This window comes from Apodemus sylvaticus, chromosome 4 (assembly GCF_947179515.1).
Source record: "Apodemus sylvaticus chromosome 4, mApoSyl1.1, whole genome shotgun sequence".
NCBI classification, from domain to species: domain Eukaryota; kingdom Metazoa; phylum Chordata; class Mammalia; order Rodentia; family Muridae; genus Apodemus; species Apodemus sylvaticus.
In genome coordinates, this window is record NC_067475.1 from 47,373,199 (window position 1) to 47,395,796 (window position 22,598).

General features: G+C 42.9%; 1 long non-coding RNA gene across 1 annotated transcript; it reads right to left on the reverse strand.

The window, feature by feature from the left end:
- Nucleotides 1-15,952: 15,952 nt before the first annotated feature.
- On the reverse strand, nt 15,953-18,581 carry LOC127682110 (uncharacterized). The gene is made up of 3 exons (XR_007977352.1): nt 18,550-18,581; nt 17,824-17,892; nt 15,953-17,444 (listed from the first exon to the last, which is right to left on the reverse strand). It is a non-coding gene; the product is annotated as an uncharacterized LOC127682110 (long non-coding RNA).
- Nucleotides 18,582-22,598: the final 4,017 nt, after the last annotated feature.

A 22,598-nucleotide genomic window follows, 5' to 3' on the forward strand; every position in this document is an offset into this window, starting at 1 on the left:
AAGCTGGAATTACAAGTGTTGTGAGCTAAGATTTGAACTCACATTCTCTGGAAGAGCAACAAGGCCTTAACCACTGAGCCATCTGTCGCTCCACCCCTTAAAGGAGAGGAAGCATGCCGCATGCTTTTAATGATCGGAGTTGTGATGGCACAAAAGTCCTCCAGTTGTCTAAGAATCTCCAAGAGGTGCATCAGTAGCTCTCCTGCACGGTTCCTGGTCAACTCCACCAGCAGCCCAGGAGCTGCGAACCCCAGGCCCTCCCACACTTTAACCCTAACGAATGTGAGCTGACCTAGTTCCATCTGTTAGACTTTGTGTTTGGTTGTTGTAGGTAGGGTCCTGTTGCGTGCTGATGACTGAAAGGACACTTGTGGCTTGCCCTCCCGAGTGCTGTCATTACAGAATGCATTACCATGACTGATTTCATTTGCTGCTTTTATCTATTATTTATTTCTTATTTTGAAACAGTCTTATGTGTCTCAGTCTGACTCCTGATTTGCTATATAGGTGAGGATGACTTTGAACCTCTGATTCCCGACTTACAATTCCCAAGTGCTATCATCACATGCGAGCGTCACTGATCCTGGTTTATGTGGTGCTAGGCACAGAACCCCAGGCTTCTTGTGAGCTAAGTGAGCCCTCTGGACTGAGCTGCACCCCGGCCCCATTTGCTATTTTTATGACGAAGATTTTTAAGAATGCTAATCAGTCAGATGTTTGCTTCCCCAGCCCCCCATGACGGGCTCTTCCCCTTAAAGTACACCATCTCCTTGAAAGTGAAGTGTCTTCACTACTACTTTGTACAAAAGAGAAAATATTTATTTCTAATTTCAGAGTTTCTCTTGCTCCTGTCTAGACAATCTCAGATTAAAAAAAAAAAAAAAAACAAAAACAGATTTAGATCGCCAGTAAAGCTATGTTCTAAAATAAGAAAATATTTGTGAGAAATCACTTGTCAAAACATGAGCTATCAGACGCTTGGAGACTGCTCACCCAGCTTCTGCCCTACCAGAAATAGAGGTTGGTTAGCTCACATGCTGTTCTGCCTCAGTGAGCTCTGCCTGTGGCCACCTGCAGAGAGAGCCCTTGGTTTCTCTTCCTTGTCTAGATGCCAGTCAAGGGCGCTTTGAGAAAAACACAGATTTTCATACTCCATTTTTGTGTGGAAGTGAGCTAGGGTATCAAAGAATTTCCTAGGTTGTTTAATGTAAAAAATACTTTGCTTTTTTTGTTGTTGTTGTATTGTTTTTAAAGATTTATTTATTTATTTATTTATTTGTTTGTTTGTTTGTTTGAGTACACTATCTTCAGATACACACCAGAAGAGTGCATCAGACCCCATTACAGATGGTAATGGTTGTGAGCCACCATGTGATTGCTGGGAATTGAACTCTGGACCTTTGGAAAAAAGTCAGTGCTCTTAACCGCTGAGCCATCTCTCCAGCCCCTAAAAAAATACTTTGTTACAGGAGCAGTAAGATGATTTGGAGGGTTAAAGTGCTGGCCATGCAAAACAGAGTTCAATGTCTGAAACTCGTATTAAAACACACACACACACACACACACACACACACACACACAGAGAGAGAGAGAGAGAGAGAGAGAGAGAGAGAGAGAGAGAGAAAGGGGGGGGGAGACTCGGTGGCATTTATCTATAATTCCAGTACATGTACTACAAGATAAGAAGCAGAAACAGGAAAGTTGTCCCTGGGCTTGAGGGCCCACTCTTCAAGAGAACACAATATAAGAGAGACCCTACCTCAACAGGATAGGAGAGAACTGATTCCCAAAAGTTGTCCTCCGACCTCCGTGTGTAATTTGTAGTACAGGTACACCCGAACACACACATGCACACACACTCACGCTACTATTACTACTATTAATTTTTTAATTGTAAGTAGTATGCAACTGTTAACTGGGTATTTTATGTCATTTCCTTCTCTAGCTGGGGAAGTGGGTGAGGGGAGAGAGAGAGAGAAAGAGAGAGAGAGAGAGAGAGAGAGAGAGAGAGAGAGAGAGAGGAGAGATACATATAAGTTTGTGCAATATGCACAGACATGTGTACTGTCTGTGTGCCTGTGCATCTGAAGGCCAGAGGTCAAGGTCAGGTACCTTCCTCGATTGCGTTCAACCTTATCTTTTCAGACAGGCTCTGTCTCTGAACCTGGAGCTCAGGGATTGTGGGTTATAGCTGTCCTTCAGCCCTACGGCACTATAGTTCTAGAAAAGCACCATTGTGCTCAGCTCCTGGGTGTATACCGGGAACCAGAACTGCCGGCCTATGATTGTGTGACAGGCCCTTTACCTGTGCAGTCCTGTCCCTAGCTGAATTTTTTATACTGTGATAGGAACCATGATAAAAAATTAAGCTGGGATAATTCAACAGTTAAGAATCTTTGGTCTTGCCAGGCAGTGCTGGCTCATGCCTTTAAAATCCCAGTGCTTGAGAGGCAGAGGCTGGCAGATCTCTGAGTTTGAGGCCCACCTGCTTTACAGAGTGAGTTCCTAGACAACCAGAGCTACACAGGGACAGAGAAGCCCTGTTTAGGGGGAAAATAATCAAACAAACAAAGGCAAAACACAAAACAACCACCACAACACAAATCCAGAATGTTTGGTCCTGAGTTTGGTTCCAAGCGTTCAAAATTTCCTTCGACTCCAGTTCAGTGGGATCGCGGACACAGTTTTCTGACTCCACAGGCACAGGCACACATACAGAAGACACCCACACACCCACCTGCACACATACAGGAAAAAAAACCAATTGAGCTGGGCTTGATGGTCTGGGCTACAGCTCCCATTCCAAGAGGCTACAGAGGAAAGATCAAGTGTTCAAGGCCTGCCAGAGATGCACTTCAGTTGGAAGAGCGCCAGTTTAGATTACAGCAGGCCCAGGGCCTACCACTGCACATAGTAGGGCGTCTGCATAGACAACTGTAATTCCAGCACTGCTAAAGTTGAATCGGGGCATTAGAAGTTCTAGATCATCCTCAGCCTCAAACAGTGCCATCCCAACCGAAGCTACATGAAACCTTGCCTCAAAACAAAGCGGCCAAGCTCGTTTTGGGCTAAAGAGAAAAATCAAAGGCAGCTTAAACAACTCAGTGAGATTTTGAGTCAAAAGATAAAAAGTAAAAAGAAGGCCTGTAAGAGAGCTCAGTGGCAAGGGGGTTTGTAGCCAAGAGTCACAACTGGAGATCAAGCCCCGGCTGGGGCCATGCTCTGACTTGCATGTATTGGCTGTGGCATGCATGTGTGCAAATCCCACAAACAAACAAATCTTAAAAGAAAATCATTAACAAAATTAAAAGAAGTAAGGGAAAGAACATTAAAGGTTTTAGATTTATTATTTATTTTTATTTATTTTACATGCATGAAAACTATGTTTGAATGCATGTGTGTGTGCCACATGTGTGCTGGTGCCAGAGAAGCCACCACAACTGCTTCTGGTCACATTGAGACCGAGGCCTGGCACCACCGCCTGAGTTCCTTGAGCTTGGGTGGAGGTCTGACTCACAGAACTGTGCGTGTTGTTACTACAGTAAGTTTACATTACACATTGCCTCTCACCATCAGTTAAGAAAGAGCTGGTGGGGAGCTCACATTTGGAGCAAAATCAGTAATAATAGCATTTCAGTTCTTTCCTTTGACTTGACTTTCATTCAAATCTACCTACAGAAGCAAGAGGACCTTTTATACAAAGGAAGCTTGATACATAGGAGTCACTATAGTTTCTCCGTGTTCTAAGCTAGTCACATTCTTTACATCTGACAGTATAGATTCTTCTGGAATTTGGAGGAAATTCATGGCATTCCATCTTATTGCAGACCCTATAATACCATCCAAAACACACACACACACACACACACACACACACACACACACACACACACACAGACAAACTTGGTAAGCACCATCTCTCCTTTCCCAATTCCTTTTTTGGTAAAGCCCAGGTTTTGAGGGTGCATCTGTCTCCCATATTTTGGAACCAGCAGGGTGTCCAGTGGCTGCCCCTGTAATAATCTCTCAAGATCAATGTCATTCACACTCCAGGCTCTCAGTAGGCATCACCAGCCCACGGCAGGCAGAGTTTTGCTTTTCGTGTGTGAATGGGGAGACTCCATCAAAGTAGAAAGGAAATGAAGCATTAGGTCCCTTATGGGATGAACTCATGTGGATGTGTAAGTACTAAGCTCTTTCCCACAAGAAGACCCCCTGCAGGCATGCATGCTGACAACTAATGTCTATACAGATCAGCAATATGGAGGGAAAAATAGGAATTCTCAAAGGAGCCAGGTTATGAACTTTAGAGAAAATAATCTATTCTAGTTAACTTTGTTAAGATAGGAATTTCTATGATTATGTTTCTTATATAGAGCCAGATATATTAAAATTTATACGTATGCGTTGGGGATTTAGCTCAGTGGTAGACCACCCACCTAGCAAGTGCAAGGCCCTGGGTTTGGTCCTCAGCTCAGAAAGGACAAATTATAAACATAATGAACAAATGTCTTTTGAATCATAGTTCTGAAGGCTTCAAGTGCAATTTTTTTTAAAGAATTTTTAAAATTTGTGGTGCATGTTCATGTGTGTGTGTGTGTGTGTGTGTGTGTGTGTGTGTGTGTGTGTGTGTTTGCACATGCATGCAGATGCCCTTGAAGGCAAAAAGAGGGACTCTGAGCCGCTGGAGCTGGACTTAGAGGCGGAAGTGAGCAGTCTGATGTGGATTCTGGAAAGCATCCCTGGGTTCTCTGAGATCAGGAAGAGCTCTTAACCACTGAGTCCCGGCCCAAGACCAGGACAATTCCAGGAATTGTCTTCTTCCCTCATTACATGGTAGAGGCAGAGAGAGAGAGAGAAAGAAAAGGGTGGAGTGTGGTAAAGGGAGGGGGAAAGAGCAGACAGTTGTTATCGAAGAGAACTGAAGTGGAAGCAATTACTCTCTCCAAGCTCTGTCTAAATTCTGCTTTAAGCAGGCTGACATAGTCCCTTAGACTGTGAAAATGGTTCCAGGGATTTGTTGGACAATGAGCACACCTTAGAAAGTGGTGTTTATAGAACTCACAATACAGGGAGTTAAAAAGCAGTGGTGGAATTGAAACAAGGCCTCTGGCTTGCCCTGATACCTTGATTCCTTGAGGACTGCAATGGCCTTCCAGACGGTATGAGACCATTGTTTTGTCTCAAGGTCCCTAAAGGCAGAACAGACAGTGAGATCAGCTTCCTGAATAAACCTGCAGGCCTTGAAACCAGTTGAAGAACCTTCAGGATATTCCTTTTGTATATGTTGAAAGTCTTTTGGAATTTGAGATTTAGGAGCAGTGGTTCTCAACCTTTGGGAATTGAAGGACCCTCTCACCAAATATGAGATATTCTTTATATCAAATCCTTTATTTCAATTTATAATAGGAGCACAGTTACAGTTATGAAGTAGCAATGAAAAAGACTTTATGGCTGTGGGTCACCACACATGTGGAACTGTATTAAAAGGTCATAATGTTAGGAAGATTGAGAACCACTGATGTGGAGTTTCATTTGGACCTAACAATTCTGAACCATCACTATCTCTCAGAATCAGGCAGAGAACTCATTGGAATAATACAGACGGAAATGAATTTGAGAATAAATGGCTAACGCAATGGAGAAATCTGCTATTCTTCTCCATGCCCTACCCCCCTCAGTCAGGTTTTTGTGATCACTTGAGAGAATGTAAGCCCAGTATTGCTAGGTATGTAAAAAGGAGCAGGGGGTTGATGCGTTATATTCAGATTTTTGTTCATTTTGTATTTTGTTTATGTGCTTGGGTTTTTTAGATAGGGTCTCATATAGAATAGTCTGATTTCAAACTCAGTATCTAGCCAAGGATGATGCTGAGCTTTTGATCCTCCTGAATGATGTGACACTAACAGTAGCCAGAAAAGACCTCAGGGATCCTGCTTTACCAGCAATATAAATTGGTGCTCCAGAGAGAGCTCTCAGACATGACTTATCTATCTAGGATTTTACTCTGGCTACCAAGGCAATCCCACATTGGAGTACTTTTTTGTTTTTTGTTTTTTTGTTTTTTTCCCTTGGCTGTGACAAACATGGTGGTTTGGGAGACTAGAGTAGCGCAGGTTCTGGGACTCTGTGGATGAGGATTCTTCTTAGCAGGTATATATGATAATCAGAAGCTATTGCATATCTTCATAGAGGGCTCCTGTTCCTAGATTTCCACTGAGTGGTGAGGGTGGGCAGATAAAGAAGCAGCCCCTTGAACTCTCTAAAGGATGCTGTCCTAATGTACTAGCATGATGAGAAAGTAACTTTGGAAAGTGAGGCACTTTCCAATCATAAATACTCCTCCCATCTTCTTTCTAAAATTTCTTTAAAATTTAAAAGCATAAAGAAAATATGTTGACAAAGCTTTCTCAGTGTCTGAGGTACAACATAGGCTGCTGGAGAAGAAAGGTCATCAGTGATCTTGATTGAAATGTAGACCTTGTGTGTTACAATACTGACCTTATAGGCAAGATGTGTTCACTAGCAATAATGGTATGACTGTTTTTGGGGGACACTTTCTGATTGGATCTGAGGCTGGAGGAGGGGCAGGGCAGAGTGCTGCAAAATACTGTTTTCTGGACAAGACATAACCATGACACTCAAGAGCTCATGACAGCTGTGGTTACCATATGCAAGACCTGGACAAGATCAATAGTCTATCATGGATTGGGGAGGGGCTTTGGAGACCCTCCCCCACCCCTCCATGAAGAACTATTGACAGTTAATGGCTGCTGGGGGAAAAGGAGTCATTGTCTTCAGAGGAATAGGCCCTGGTAATATTCCTGTGCTCCAGTAAAGAACCCCCCCCCCCAAATCAATGCAGATCCATGTGACCCTAATTAAATTCAGCAAGCACCTCCCCTCCAGAAGACTTGAAAGTAGGAGGAAAACTCGTTTGGAAGAAGGGCTCAGCATGAGTGGGAGGAAGATAAGAGATAGGAATGTATGAGTATGATCAAAATACACCATATGAATGCAAACCGTTCTAAAGCAACATTTAAAGCCAGTATGTTATCAGGTCTGATTTTCCCATTCTAAGCAGCTATATACAATGCTTCTGCAAAGTTTGTTACTCTGTTTCCTGAGCGTGCCAAGTCAGGGACTAATGAGTTAAAATAACTTCCTCTTAGACACAAGACCAAGATGAACAGCAAAGCTGAAGGCTTTGGCTTTTTCTTCCTTGGGGAAGTTGAGAAATTTTCCTTAGTCTTGGACCCACTGAAATGCTCAAATTAGAAGGAACCTCAGAGATCTATATATCCAGTTGTCTTATCGTAGAGACAGGTGGCTTGCGATAACTTACTTCTTCCTCTTTCCCCAAGCCATTTTGCAACCACTGTCCTATTAACCAAAGCTGTGGTCAGAAATGAACGGTTTTGTTTGTGTTTGTAGGTGAGGCTTCCATTTTCAAGCCCCTGGCTGGAGTTTGTTCAGATCTAACCAGATTTTCTTTAGAATCTTGGAATGCAAATCTTGAGAAAGATGAAGATTCAGCTCTCTGGCTGCAGGGTGACTGAATTTAGAGAGAGCAGGAGATCAAAGCTGAAGGGTGTGGTGAATGCTAATGTAGATGAAGAGATGGTGGTTTTTGACCGAGCAACTCACCAGAGGCAGAAAGAGAAGGCTGTAATTTGAATGGATGGTGAAGTCTTTTGTGGTTTCTGATGTCACTGGAAATCCAAGAAAGGACTTATTTTTATGCAATTTGGCCCATTTTGTTTTCTTAAGCCTTGATTGCACAAAGCTCAAGGCTTCTTTTGACCTGAAAAAGTGCTTATTTCAGTTAAAGTACTGATTAGGGTTATGACTTCCCTTTTCCAGAGTCCCTTGCTCCTCTCTGCGGAATTTCATTTCGATTCTCAGCACAGTCCTTTCTGCTGCTCCCGAGACTTCTTTCTATCCAGGTAATATACCTATTTGAACTTAGATCTACACTAACTGCATCCATGTGAAGTCAGAGCAGCAGGAAAAATCTTACTTTTTCCTCTTTATTATTTGAGGCAGACCTTCAACTACCACTAGGTAGTCTCTGCTTTACAAATGCTTCTGTTCTACCATACCTGGCAGGGAAAAACTGTTGTGGTTTGTTTTTGCTTTTAAAACATATAGACTTTCCTAATGTACACACATAATATACATATAGACATATGTGTATATGTGTGTGTATGTATATATGAGGAATCCCGATACCGCAGAAAACATCAAAATCTTTCCTGTAAAACAAAGTGAAAGACAAGAATATCATCAAAGTTCCTTCCATATGAAGATTTTATCTACTTAAAAAAAGTGCATAAAAGCAGCAACCTCAAATCATCCAGCTTGGATGCAAGGACACTTACCCATCCATCCATCTCAATGCCTACTCTGTCACCCGTTTTGGGAGACGAGATCTTACGTAGTGCCAGTTGACTTTGAACTCCCCATGGAGCTAAGTGTGACTTTAAACTTCTGATTCTCCTGCCTCTGCCTCTTAAGTGTTGGGATTACGGTCATGAAGTACCATGTGAAATTTTATGTGGCTCTGGAGATGAAACCCAGGATTTCCTGCTTCTGGGCAAGCAAGCACTCTACCAATTGAGCCCCATCCCCCTACCTGAATCCACATCGGTATCTATAAACTATGATAGGTGTTCGCCACTTCTTCGGCTGTGGAGAGAATTAGATAGAATCATGCTTTTCAGTGGCTGGTATAGGCAGATTCTCAAATGCGCGTTGCTCTTTTAGCATGGGTTTATCGGGTATTTACTATACTGCACACAGTCGTGAAGAAAACAGACTAAACCCTGGCCACAGCCGTTTCCTTGTCTCCTCCTCTCCTTTCCCCTGATGAGCTCTACTAAAGCCAGACCACATAGGAAGACTATTCTGGTCTTTCAAAGAACTCATCCCTTTGGAAGTCCTGCCAGTCAACAATGACGTTTTGTGCTTAGACTCTCTCTCTCTCTCTCTCTCTCTCTCTCTCTCTCTCTCTCTCTCTCTCTCTCTCATGAAACCCAAGAGTGAATGAGTGCCTGGACTGTAGCTTTCATCTGTGTTACAGTTTGGAGGTGCAAAAATATGCATGTTATTTAGTCTAAAGTATTCTGGATTCCCTCCCAAGCCCTTCCTTCCCGTGTAGGGGTGGAAGGAAATTCTATGATGTAAACAGCTGAGATGAGCCCTTCCTTTGTGAGGCTGCAGTCCTGTAATCCCAGAGCCCTGGAAGCTAAGACGGGAGGAATTGTGGGTTCTGGGTTAGCTTAGGTTACATATAAAAACGTGCCAGAAAAAAATAAACAACAAAATCCCAGCATAAAATACCATCCAGCTGACGGGTATTGGTCAGTGACTGAAGCCATGATTAACATGCATGAGGCTCTGGGTTTAATCCTCAGCGCAAGTCACACACACACACACACACACACACACACAAAGCTATCCTATCCAGGGTCTGCTGATGTAATCCTTTGGATAAAATGTTCATCCGCCACCGTCTTCCTCTAAGAGCCTAGAGCATGTTGGAGGGACTGTGGTTTATGTAAGACCCTGGCAGAAGGGAGAAGTTGAAGTCCTTAGGCTGTTGCCTGCCCCACCGCTGCAGTCAGCCCCTGTCTGCTTGTTTCTATTTGCCCTGTAGGTGTTTGTGGCTTTCTGTTGTGTGGGTGTGATTTGGGGTTCTCTAGTTGGGTTTGGTCAAAATCCAGCAGTTGGGCCCTGACTGACATGGTCTTCTTTCTGTCTCCTCTGGGCTGGAGATATAGGATGTCTGGCTGGTGTCCGCTGTAGTGCAGCCACTTCTGTCTTCCATAATTAGTGCCTTTTGAGGATTTCTCTTTTTGCATTTTCTGATGTTTTGTTTTTGTGTTGAGGGCAAGGAAGCAAGCAGAGTTTATTGAGTGGTAAAGAGACAGCTCCCTATTGCCAGGAGAAAACTCAAAGGAGTTTCTCCATCCCTAGGTTTGAAAGGAAGCCTATCGCACACTGGGCCACTTCTGTTCAGTGTCTGCAGAGGGATTTTTCTAATAGTTTCCAGCTTTGGGGCCTTCAGAGGAAAGCTTTCCTTTCCTGGGCCAACCTCAGAAGAGCTAGGGTGGGGACCATTAGACAACCTTTCACCATTAGTGTCTCACAACAACTGCACACACACACACACACACACAGACACACACACTTAACAATTCTTCAGATTAACGAAAGACAAGTCATCCTCTGTCTCCTCCTCTTTCCTCTCTTCCCCTTCCATTCTCCCTCTTTTCCTCTTTCTCTCTCTCTCTCTCTCTCTCTCTCTCTCTCTCTCTCTGTGTATGTGTGTGATTATTTTTGATACATGATCTTACTACATAGCCCAGACCAGCCTCAAACTGCTAACCATCCCACAAAGGGCAAGTGTTTGTATCATGTCTTCATACAGCTTTCACCTGACTAAATTTTAGTGACAAGTAGGTGGCCTTCCCTCCCTCCCCCTTCCCCCTTTCCTGTAGTAAAACCCTGTGATCTAAAGTCTCTGAGACAAATGCTTCACAGAAATGTTCATGAAATCCCTTTACCAAGTAGGTATGAGTCTTCGTCTGTCTCCTGTTCTTCTGTAGTTAACTCAAGTTTTCTTCTGGGCAAATCATTGCCTAAGGCAGACTACTGCAAAGAATCCTACCCAAGAAGCAAAATAAATAATATATTTTAAAATTTAACTGTTACCCCTGTCATAAAACTGTGCCTGTAGGCTTCTAGAAATCCACTGTTTAACAGCTTTAGATGACTGGATTATATGTAGATCTTGGTGGTCCTAGAACTTCTATTGTTTGTGCAGTGACGTGAAATGGTGATAGAGTGTACAATTTTAAGTCATCCCTTTTGTGATGGTTTTATATGCTTGACCCAGGGAGCAGCACTATTAGGGGGTGTGGCCTTATTGGAGTAGGTGTGACACTGTGGGCACGTGTAGTAAGTCACCCTTTGTTCATCTCTATTACAAGATGGCGCTGGTCACATGCAGCTCCCTGGTAGTAAATCACTGTAGTACATGCGCAGTGTGCTGTACAATAATATTGTTAAGACAGTGTGCTGTACAATAATATTGTTAAGACAATAACAAAACATGGGGATGGTTTTTGATGATGACTTCCACTAAATTTCCTCTTATCTAGTTGGCTACTACTCCATCTTAGAGTCTTAGAGTGCTTATCGCTCAACCATTCCTAAGTCTTTTGTTTCTCCCCAAGGAAAGTTCTAAACTTACTACAGGATTCATGATTTAGGAATTCAGCATATTTCAGTACTTCATGTCCTTGCCAGGGGTTGAGATTTCAAATTACAAAACTTGCACAGGTTTTAAGTGACCCATCCTCTAATTTAATTTCCCCATTATCAATTATTGTTAATGCAAAAGGGCATGAATTATCCTATACCTTTGAGTTACTTTTAAGTCAGAACGTGCTTGAATAGCCAAGTGACCCAACTGTGTAATATTTTCAAGAATTAACTGCACATCAGAAGCTGCCTGATACCAGCTAGGACTACATAGCAAGAGGTGCCATTTTTAAAATGTGCTCAGCCCTAATATCTATACATACATTATATAGACTAAGCAGATTGTGTGTGCATATTTAGGAAGATATATGCATATATGTATACATATAGGAATATATACATATGTATGTGTCAACAATTAAAGAGAAAGAGCCAGAGGCCATGAATTTAAGGGGGTGGGGGTGGCACAAGGGAGAGGTTGGTGGGAGGAAAGCAAAAGAAGAAAATAATTTAATTATACTTTAACTTCAAACATTAAAAATTAAATAAGAGAATTATAAAGCTTGATGTCATATATATAAACGATGGCTGCAAGAAATAAAATAAAATAAGTTGACTATGAAAAAGAGAAGAAAAACAGAAGCATAGCTTCTAAAGGAAACAATGGCCTAAAGAAATGGGAAAAATTAGCTGTAAGAAACAAAACTGAAGGGCAGAAGAGGAAGTGTTAAGTTAGAACAGGAAAGTAGCTGGAACCAAAATACTAGGAAGACCTCTCTGCTGCTAGCTTTTTTGGTTTTTTTGTTTTTTTAAAAAAGCGGCTGGCTGAGATGTGAGTCTTCCCGCTTCCTGCCTTGCAATGCCCTCTTTACCAACACTGAGATCACAAAGGCTGGCTGTCAGCAGACCATGAGTCAGCACTTCGAAGAGAAAAGCCATCAAAGACTGACCCTCACCAACCCAGTTCCCCTGTCTTCCATTCAACACAGTGGATTAAAAATCAAGTCATGGTTTCAAAACCAGTCCGAAACATTTAAGTTTCAAGTTTAGAGTCATTATGGCATAACTCAATTCACCTGAAATCTTCCTTCAGAGTTCTCCAGTGTTCTTTGTTTCCATGTCTTGGAAGTCAGCAAAACCAAAATTCCAGTCCCCACTGTGGCAATGACTAACTTGGTATCTTCAAACACAATAAACTTTTAAATCCTCACTTTCTTCCCCATGCAGAAGAGATTCCAAGGATAAAGAACTTCTTCAGCTCTAGTCTGTAAGCGGATGACCCAAAGATTGCACAGCAGTGAAGACCATGGAAAGACAGAGTGGGAGTCCTGGGAAAACCAGCCAGAGGTGGCACATGACTGTAATCCTAGCATTTAGGACATGGAGGTAGAAGAAGGGATTCAAGGTTATCCTCAGCTACCCAGAGAACTCAAGGTCAACCTGGGCTATGAGATTCTTTCTCAAGCGACTAAACAATAAGAGTTTTAGAAGAACAAAGATGTTAGTGTGCATTGTGCATTTGAATACACCTGCATGTGTATGTGTGTTACTATAGGGAATTTCAAAGGAAAACAGTAAATCTTAGATTAATTGTGTTTGTTTGTTGACAGAGCCTCACATAGGTTAGGTAGGCCTTGAACTCTCAGTAGATGACTTTGAACTCTGACCTTCCTGTCTTTACCTCTTCAGTGGTGGGCAGTTTTCAACAGGTTGTTGATTAAAACCAAGACTTCCTACTCGAAAGGCAAGTGCTTTTCAAAAATCTCAAGTGGGGAGCTTGAAAGAACTCAGTGGTTACAAAGCGCTTGCTGGGTGTTGGCGAGGATGTGGAGAAAGAGGAACACTCCTCCACTGCTGTTAGGATTGTAAGATGGTGCAACCACTTTGGAAATCAGTCTGGGGGTTCCTCAGAAAACTGGGCATGACACTTTCGGAGGACCCTGCTATACTACTCCTGGGCATATACCCAGAGGATTCCCCGGCATGCAATAAGGACACATGTTCCACTATGTTCATAGCAGCCCTATTTGTAGTAGCCAGAAGCTGGAAAGAACCCAGGTGACCCTCAACAGAGGAATGGATACAAAAAATGTGGTATATTTACACAATGGAGTACTATTCAGACATTAGAAACAATGAATTCATGAAATTCTTAGATAAATGGATGGAGCTGGAGGACATCATACTGAGGTAACCCAGTCTCAAAAGATCAATCATGGTATGCACTCACTGATAAGTGGATATTAGCCTAGAAACTTGGAATACCCAAGACATAATCCACATATTAAATGATGTCCAAGAACGGAGGAGTGGCCCCTGGCTCTGGAAAGATTCAGTGCAATAGTATATGGGAATACCAGAACAGGGAAGTGGGAAGGAGTAGATGGAGGAACAGGGGGAGGGAAGAGGGCTTATGGGATTTGTGGGTTTGGGGACCCAGAAAAGGGGAAATCATTTGAAGTGTAAATAAAGAATACATCAAATAAAAACAAACAAACAAAGCACTTGCTGCTCTTCCAGAAGTCCCGAGTTTGCTTCCTAGCACACATGTAAGACAGTTTAAAACTATCATCTCTGACTCCAGCTCCAGGAAATCTGATGCCCCAACTGCTGTGGGCACCTGGACATCAAGAGTGTATTAGGTATTTTAAAGTTACTTTCCCTTCCAAGGCAAGACGGGAACAAAAGTTCACTAGCATCACATTGCCCACGTAATTTCTTCTGTGTGATGGTGTAAGACCCCCCCCCCCAAAAACCGAGGGTGCACCCCACACCCCAGAAGACGACACCCAAATCACTCTCGAGAAATGGTCTCGATGCAATAACGTGAGGATTCTTTATTCCAGAATTCTGGGTTCCACAGCCGTACACTGGGCAGGGCTAGAGGACTGTGGAACACGAGTGCAGAATTGCAACAGCTTTTATAAGTTTACGACAAAGCCCATGAATCACAAACCAATCATTTCTTAGCATGGAGAGCCCGCGAAATGTGAGCCAATTGATTTGTACCACTCCATAGCTTTTAGGCCAATCACTTTAAATTATCAGAGCCCGAGCTCAGTGGACTAATTAGTTTCCTATCTTCTTGAAGATAGGAATGGCACCACCCACAATGGGCCCTTCTCCCTTGATCACTAATTGGGAAAATGCCTTACAGCTGGATCTCGTGTAGGCACTTCCTCAAGGGAGCCTCCTTTCTCTGTGATGACTCCAGCTTGGGTCACGTTGACACACAAAACCAGCCAGTAGAGTTATAGTACCACAGTTAAGTGCAAGTGTGAAACATATCATGTTAGGAAAAGTCATATAGTCATCCATATAGTTTCCGAGGTTATTAACATGATTCCCTCAGTTACTTGTTGAGTGTGAGCTGACTCTGGCCTTTGTCTCTACCGAATACTGGGCTCCTAGGCAGGACACCACACCCTGCTTTGTTGTTGCTACGGTTGTTATTTTTATTCTGTGAGGTTTCCCAAAAAGTTCATCAGTGGGTTAAAGGAAAAACTGGATTGTGCTTTAGCCTCTCACTTGGAGTGTGTGGACACATATCTACATGTATGGTTATGCATATGTGTGTCTTTGGAAAATAGTAAAGGGACAAATTCTTTCAAATGTAGAGTTATGTTGACAACAATTAACTGACTATTACAAGATAGGTAATAGAAAGGATTTGAATATTCCCAGCCCAAAGAAATGATACAAGTTAAAGATGATGAATAGGTCAGCTGGTTGCTGCTGGTCCTGATCTGGCCATAGCATACCGTATGCATGTATTGAAATAATAGTGCATGTGGGGATTTGAATGAGAAATGTATTAGGTGCTAGAAAACTTGGTCCGAGTTTGATGGTACGGTTTGGGGAGGCTGTGGAGCATTCCTATAGGGAAGCACATCACTGGGGGCGAGGGTTAGGAGTTCCCAGCTTCACCCTGCTTAACTCACCCTTGCTGTTGAAGATGTGACCTCTCACGTTCCTGCTGCCATGCCTCCCTGCTAGAAACATCACCCCACAAATCAGAAGTATCACTGTGTGCCAATTAAACAAACACTTTAAAAAAAAAGAGTGCATAGTTATTTATGATGAGCCACTTCTCCACATTCTCTTGAATACAAACGGACTTTTCTATTGGGTTGAAATGATGATTCACAGTGGTTATAGATTAGTGGGGAAGAATAAAAGGGGAGTTCACAGCAGCAAGTTAAACTACACTGCAGTGCATGTCAGCTCTTTCATCTCCCAGACACACCCAGCACTGGTTTCCTGAGCTGGTTTGTCTTTAAGAGAGAGCAGGGAAGATTCTTTTAGGGCTTCCAGTCTCATAACGAAGGAAAAACTGATCCAGTTCCCTTTTCAGAGGAAGGAGGGTAGATCCTTCTGTTTGGAAGAGGCTGGGACTAGTTCCTTAAATTTTTCTGTTATTTTTAGATCGTGTTTTTCTTTTTTTTTTCACCCTCCCTCAGTTTCTGTGACATTCAGCAAGTGTCACTAAAGGTATCACAGACTCCTTGAAGATACAGCCTCTTCTAATCCGTTTTAATCTTTGAGTGACAGTAACAACAGTTTCTATTTTATCTATTCTATTCTATCCTTTCTTTTCTTTTCTATTCTTTTCTTTCTTTTTCTTTTCTTTTCTTTTCTTTTCTTTTCTTTTCTTTTCTTTTCTTTTCTTTTCTTTTCTTTTCTTTTCTGAGACAGGGTCTAAGGTCACTTGGCCTTAACTCCACTTGTAACAAGGCTAAATTTAAACTGATCCTTATGTTTTTACCTCCCAGGAAATGGAATTACAGGTATTTACATCCTTTTTGGGGCTTGTCTGTTCCTATAGCCAATTAAGATGTTAAATTCTAATACATAATTTACCTTATGGTCCTTTAAGTGCATTATGGATAGTGATCCTGAAGCATTTGGAGTGGTTGTAAAGTCATCCTCAGGTGATAGATCATTGCTGACAGCTCCTAAAGTCTTCTAAGCTTTGGGCTAGAAAGATGGCTCAGCAATTAAGAGAACTTTTTGCTCTTTTAGAGAACCAAGGTTCAGTTTCTAGCAATGGCATGGGAGCTCACAACCATCCTAGACACTGGCTCCAGAGATCTGACACCCTCGTTAGCCTCCACAGGCATTACACACATGTGGTGCACAGTCATTCATGCAGGTCAAAATACCCATATGCATAAAGTAAAAATAAATAAATCTGAAATAAAAGATCTACTAAGTGGTGACCTTTAAAGTTTTATGTCAAGGCATACCTGCTTCAGTAACTTCTCTAACTATTCCCTTTTGCCTTCTTTGGGAGCTATGTCAGAGTGACCCAGGGGAGTGGGATGGATTCAAAAAGGCAAGGCCAAGCCAAGAAAGCAATCAGTATCTTGATCTTTGTAGTCAAGGAAGTGGTTGACAGCCTACTTGGGAAAGGGGCATAATCTCACGTTTTCCCTTGTGAGGAAGGCCCTGCTTCTTTACACAGCAGCCTTCTCCAGTTCCAATAATAAATATGTGGACTAGAGTTGAGGAACACCAATTAACTGGTAGTGGTAATCAGATCTGCATAACTTCGAGGAAACTCAGCCATTAAAATCAAGTAGAAGCATTACACTTGAAAGCTGAGAGGCAAGGAGAGTAATTTAGCCCATGATTGACCTTTCTGGTTCTCCTGATTTGTTTGTTTTAAAGTCAAGTTGGGGATAGGGTAGAGACTCATCCCAAGCTTTTGTAAGGGAATGACTTCTTACAAAATAAATCAATAAAATTTGGTGAAGCAAGTTTAGAATTATAAAGAGCATTTTCCTGATCAATACTGAGCCCCATTAGGTTAGGGGAATATTCCCTTGGAAACTATGGCAGAATGTCACAATACCAGAAGAGCTACCTGGTAATGTGGGCAGAAGCCTTGAAGTATCAATAAAGTATCCAATGGTCCTCTTGCCTTTTGATAGATATGTCAGGGACTAGACATCCTAAGTTGCTATGTTTAATGGTGGGTGCCAGTCCCTTTCATTGAGTTGTGATCTTCGAAGGAAACCAGAAGGTTGAGATGCCAACCTGTGGAGGAATTCTAACTTCAGTGCAGGAGAATCAAGGTAGGCATTGTGGTGTGTGACTGCAATTTCAGGACTCGGGAAGGAGGCAGGAAGATTTTTGAGTGTGAGTCCAGGTAGGACTATGAAGACAGATCTTGTCTGAAACACAAAGAGGGGCATCAAAAACCCAATAAATCATCAATACATGAAAACGATTAACATGTCTGTCTTTGCCAGCAGCTTAACAATCCTATGGCTTGTTAAGGAAAGCAGCTTCACTTCATTCAGAGTCTACATTTATAGAGGACAAAGGGTAGGCTTTCAAATAAGCCAGTCATTTGGTTGCTAGGACAACTATTCATGACTTGAACAAGACAAGCCAAGTAATGTAAAAATTGGCTTGGTTGCTGTCAGTGCACTTCTGTCGTCTCCCTCCAACTTTGTAAGAGAACAGGGGTGTGGGGCTGGAGAGAAAGCTCAGTGGTTTAGAGCACTTGTTGCTCTTCCCCAAGACCCAGGTTTGATTCCCAGTACTCACAGTGTGGCTTGCAACCATTGGCAGCTCCAGTTGAAGGGGATCTGATTCCCTCCTCTGACTTGGCAAGACCTGCATATGTGCAGGCAAAAGGTTGGTACACACAAAAGAAAATAAAAAAGAGAAAGATAAGGCTGTGTCCTTGCCTGAAGAGCTGTCAAGTGCAAAAGCAGATTATGCAAGTGAGGAGGAAGATTGTTTTTTTTTTAATAACCTGCCGGTAGGCAGACCCATGTTGGCAGAGCTGCTGATATCAATCTATTAGAGAAAGCTTATAGTCGAAGCTCCAGGTGCTGAAACAGTGGGCAGGCCTGCCAAGAACCAGAGAGACCCTTTTAGCAGACAAGAAGAATGAGATTACACTGATAAATATTGCCAAACTCATGAAACATGCTGTTGACATATAAGGAGTCCTAGAAATGATCAAGGTCTCTAGGACATTTGAAACTCAATAGAAAGCAGTTGCAAGTATTGCTAATAGCACAGAAAAATTTCCTACACAGGAAAGAGCAGAGTAACAGAAACTGGCAGACTGCATGGCTGATCCAGATCACAGGATGAGAGTGAGGAAGAGGAGGAGGAGGAGGAAGAGGAGGAGGAGGAGAAGACAAGGAGACCTTACAGGAACCTGGTTTTGATTCTAAAACAAACTTTACATTTTTGTTCATAAATTAGGGTATATAGAGTTAGAAAGCTTGCTAAGTGGGTGAAGGCACTTAGCACACCTACCCGATGATCTAAGGTCAACCACCGGAACCTGTGGACGGATAGAAGGAGAAAGAATTGAGTCCTACAAGTTGTCCTCAGATCTCCACATGTGCATATATGCATTGCACACACATTAGAGTAATGAATACATGTTTGAAGAATAAGGCATGTAGTGCAAGCAGCAGCTGCCTGTGGTGATGTATGCCTGTAATCCCTGCACACAGGACTAGAGACAGCAGGATCGAAGCGTGTTTCAGGCCAGCCTGATCTACACAGCGTCTGTCTCAAACAGAGAAACAAGCAGGTCGGGGATATAGCTCAGCTGTTAGATGGTTTGCCTGGTATCTAGAAAATTCTGGATTCCATCCTTACCTCCATACAAGGTGGGCTTGGTGGTCAGACGCCTAATTCTTAACACTCTGGAGGTAGAGAGTCAATAAAACCCCAATAACCGCTACAATTTAAAATTAACAACTCAACCTTTATTTTCAATACCAGAGCTCACAGTATAGATGGCATGCAATAAACTCTGCAAAAGTTGGCCATTTCAGAGTTAGGGTTGTTGCTGTTACTGTATGTCTGTTTCTCTTGGGGCAGTTTCTTGTATTTCAGGCTAACCTCATATACCCTATGTAGGTGAGGATGGCCTTGAACTTCTGATCTTCCTTGCTGGTTTATAAAGTATTGGGAATTGAACCCAAGGCACCATACAGGTTAGGCAAGTGCTCTATCAACTGAGCCACATCCCTTTTTTGAAACAGGCTCTTCTCTTGTTGCCTAAGCTAATCTGTGACTCGAGATCTCCCTCCTTCGGCCTCGCAATTGCTGAGATTGTGTGCACTACCACATCTGATTACACATGTACGTTATACATACAGGCAAGCAAACATTTTCATACCTTAACATATTACTTTAAATTTTTAACTTTTTTTTTGAGACAGTCTCTTATATCTCAGCATGTACTATAGCACTCACTTACCTTCTCTTTAAATGCAGTGAAATTCTCTTTAGCTAGTAATGAAATTATAAAGACAACAGAGGCTAATGGGAAAAGTGGGGCAGAGAGCTATGTATAAGAACTAAAGAAATGAAGGCTTATTTTGAGCCCAGAAAGGAGAGATCAGCCTCTCCCTTCCTTGCTACCTGACCCCACCCTCTTCCCCTTTTCCTCCCTCCCCCCTGCCCTTCCCCACCCTTGCTGAGTCTCCAGATGTGCCTTCACTGCAGGGAGACAGGATTTCCTGATTATAATGAGGAAACACAGCTGATCAAGCCAGTGTGCTCAGATCGAGAGCTGACCCCCTTTGACCTTTCGATCCATCCTCTGTTTACCACTTTGAAGGCTGGCACACGTGACTGCGAATGGAAGAAAAAGACAGCGGAGAGCCACAGCAACTGTGCCAAGCGGCGGTTGTCAGCTTGGCAGAGCCCCACCTTGTCTCTTCCTGTGTAAAAGATGAGAATGGGGTTGGTGCCCCGATGGTTTCGGGTGGAAACAGAGCTGCAATGCTACAAGCAGCGGCTTACTTAAGGCTAGGCATCACTCCTCTTCCCCTGAAGCTGGATCTTGTTTTGGTACTCAATCTGGCCTCAGACTCTGGGGCTCACGTGAGAGCCTCAGGCTCTCAACTAACCCAGACATCAAGCATGTGCCCCCAGCACCCAACTTCCTCTTCTCCCTACTGTCTACATTTTCTCCTTAGTAATCACATTCATACCCAGGCTTTGAATTACCATCTATGTGCTGACCGCTCCTGTCCTCCTGTCGGAGACCCCGCTTATCACCTAGATGTTCTTTCCAGTACAAGATCAGTATAAGCTGATCTCTCCTTTCTGGGCTCAAAATAAGTCTTCATTTCTTCAGTTCTTATCCCTCCACTGCTGGAGGGGTCCAGTTTTAGCAGCTTACAGCGATTCTTTTCTTTTCTTTTCTTTTCTTTTCTCTTCTCTTTTCTCTTTTCTTTTCTCTTCTCTTCTTTTCTTTTCTTTTCTCTTCTCTTTTCTTTTTTCTCTTCTCTTCTTTCATTCGTCTCCTTCCTGCTTCTTTCTTTTCCTATCCCGTCTTTCTCCTCTTCCCTTCCTGACTCTATCTCCCTCTCCCACTTTATTTCTTTTCTCTTTTCCCATTTTGTTTGTTTGTTGTCATTTGTTTTTGTTTTGTTTTGTACTGAGGATGGAACCCAGGGCCTCTCACATGCTAGGCAAGCGCTCTGCCACTGAGTGACACCCCCAGCTCCCCGTTTTCTGACAGACAGGTCATCACTATGCACTCCAGGCCAACCTCAAGCCCGCATCGCTTCCACCTCAGCCTGAGAGCGGGGAGGGTATCATCAAGCCTAGTTGATTCTCCTAAATACTGTCTCATCCCACATCACGTTTCTTCACCAAGAAAGCCCACGTCTAATGCTGGTAGAAAGAAGACTCAGGATTTGATAGCTCAGGACAATTCTGAGAGGCCATGCCAGTGCCAAAGATCCACGTAGAACTGGCTGGCATCTCTGACATGCCCCCCCCATAACCCACCCTCTCCCTCTGCCCAGTCTTGCTTCCTTTTCCCTTCTAGACATTTCCTACAGGGACATTACAGTGCTCAACACAGTAGGCAACGTCCAAATATTACTTTCAGGAACAAAGAACTAATTATCATGGCTTCCAGGACCCTGGGTTAGAATACGCAGACAGCCCCTTCAGGGATGCTTCTACCCAATGACTAGCCAAATGGGACCTATAGGCTCCCCCCCTTTTTTTGTCTCAGCTTGAGATGACAACAAGGAGATCATTTTTTTTTTTTTAATGTGTAAGCTCTGACCCAAGGGCAGGAAATACTTTGACAGCTTAAGGAACATGTGGTTTGAGTTGATCCCCAAAGACCCAGGAACATGTGGCTGTCACTGAAGTTTTGTGTGACTTAGGAAACATGCATATTTGGATACATTCAAGCTCAGTGGGGGTTAACTAAGTCCCTAAGAACACACCATGATTATTTCTCAAGTCATTAAATGTCTATTATTAACCCATGGAGAATCTGTCACATGGAACTGGTGACTTGGGGAATGGGATGCTACAATGGAGAAGGCCAAGTGGTACCCACAAGGGTCATCCTATAAATGTGGAAAAGGAGAGACGAATGCTCCTGTTACAGACTCAGAAGATGCAGAGGTGGGTCTTGAAGACTGAACTCAGGTCATCAGGGTTGCAGCCAGGACTTTTACCAACAGAGCTATTTCACTGGTTCGTGAGCTATCCTTTTAAAATGAAGAGTCCTATTGGAGCCCCTACCACAAATAAGGAAGCACAGTCCTTGGAAGGCATCTTTAGGCTCTAGAGGTAGTAATATATTATATATCTAAGAATGCTATTGCACTTAAAACATTTAACATTTTTATATTTTTGAGACTTTCATATATTAGGACTATCTTTACATCCCTCCCTCAAGGGCATCATTACTTTTGAGTGAGCAAGAGCAGGTAAGAAGTCTGTAATATTTCAAGGCTGTGGTATGACTACTCCTCTCATGTGGGTCAAATAGCTGGTATAACTTGAAGATATCCATAGTGGGAAAGTTGGGACAAGCCCGGGACTATGGTCTCAGACGGAAGCACACCTATGCTCCATACCTCTTCTCCATAGGTGTTCACGTGCCTTCCAAGCTCACACCTGTGCTCACACAAGAGGTCTCAGAGTATATGCCGGGGGTGGGGGTGGGGTGGGGGTGGGGTAGGGGTGGGGTGGGGGTGGGGGTGGATCTGACTTTGACATGCACTCACATTCTGACAGAAATGAACAATAGCATTAAAGCAATCAGTGGTGGTCTGGAAAATGGAGGTGAAAGATGTCCCCAAGGTGTGTGCTTTTAGATATGCACCAAGTCTCCCACTTGGTGGAGAAAACCAAATTGCCTCAAATAAGAAAACATGAAATTCCTGCTCAATCAATGACAAATGGCCTGGACATCTGGCTAGGGGATTGGAAGGAAAAGAACAAAACTAAACAAAACAAGACAACAAAAACAAAACAAAAAAAGCAGAAATGTATAGGCAGAGGAAGTGTAGACAGAGGCGTGCATTGTA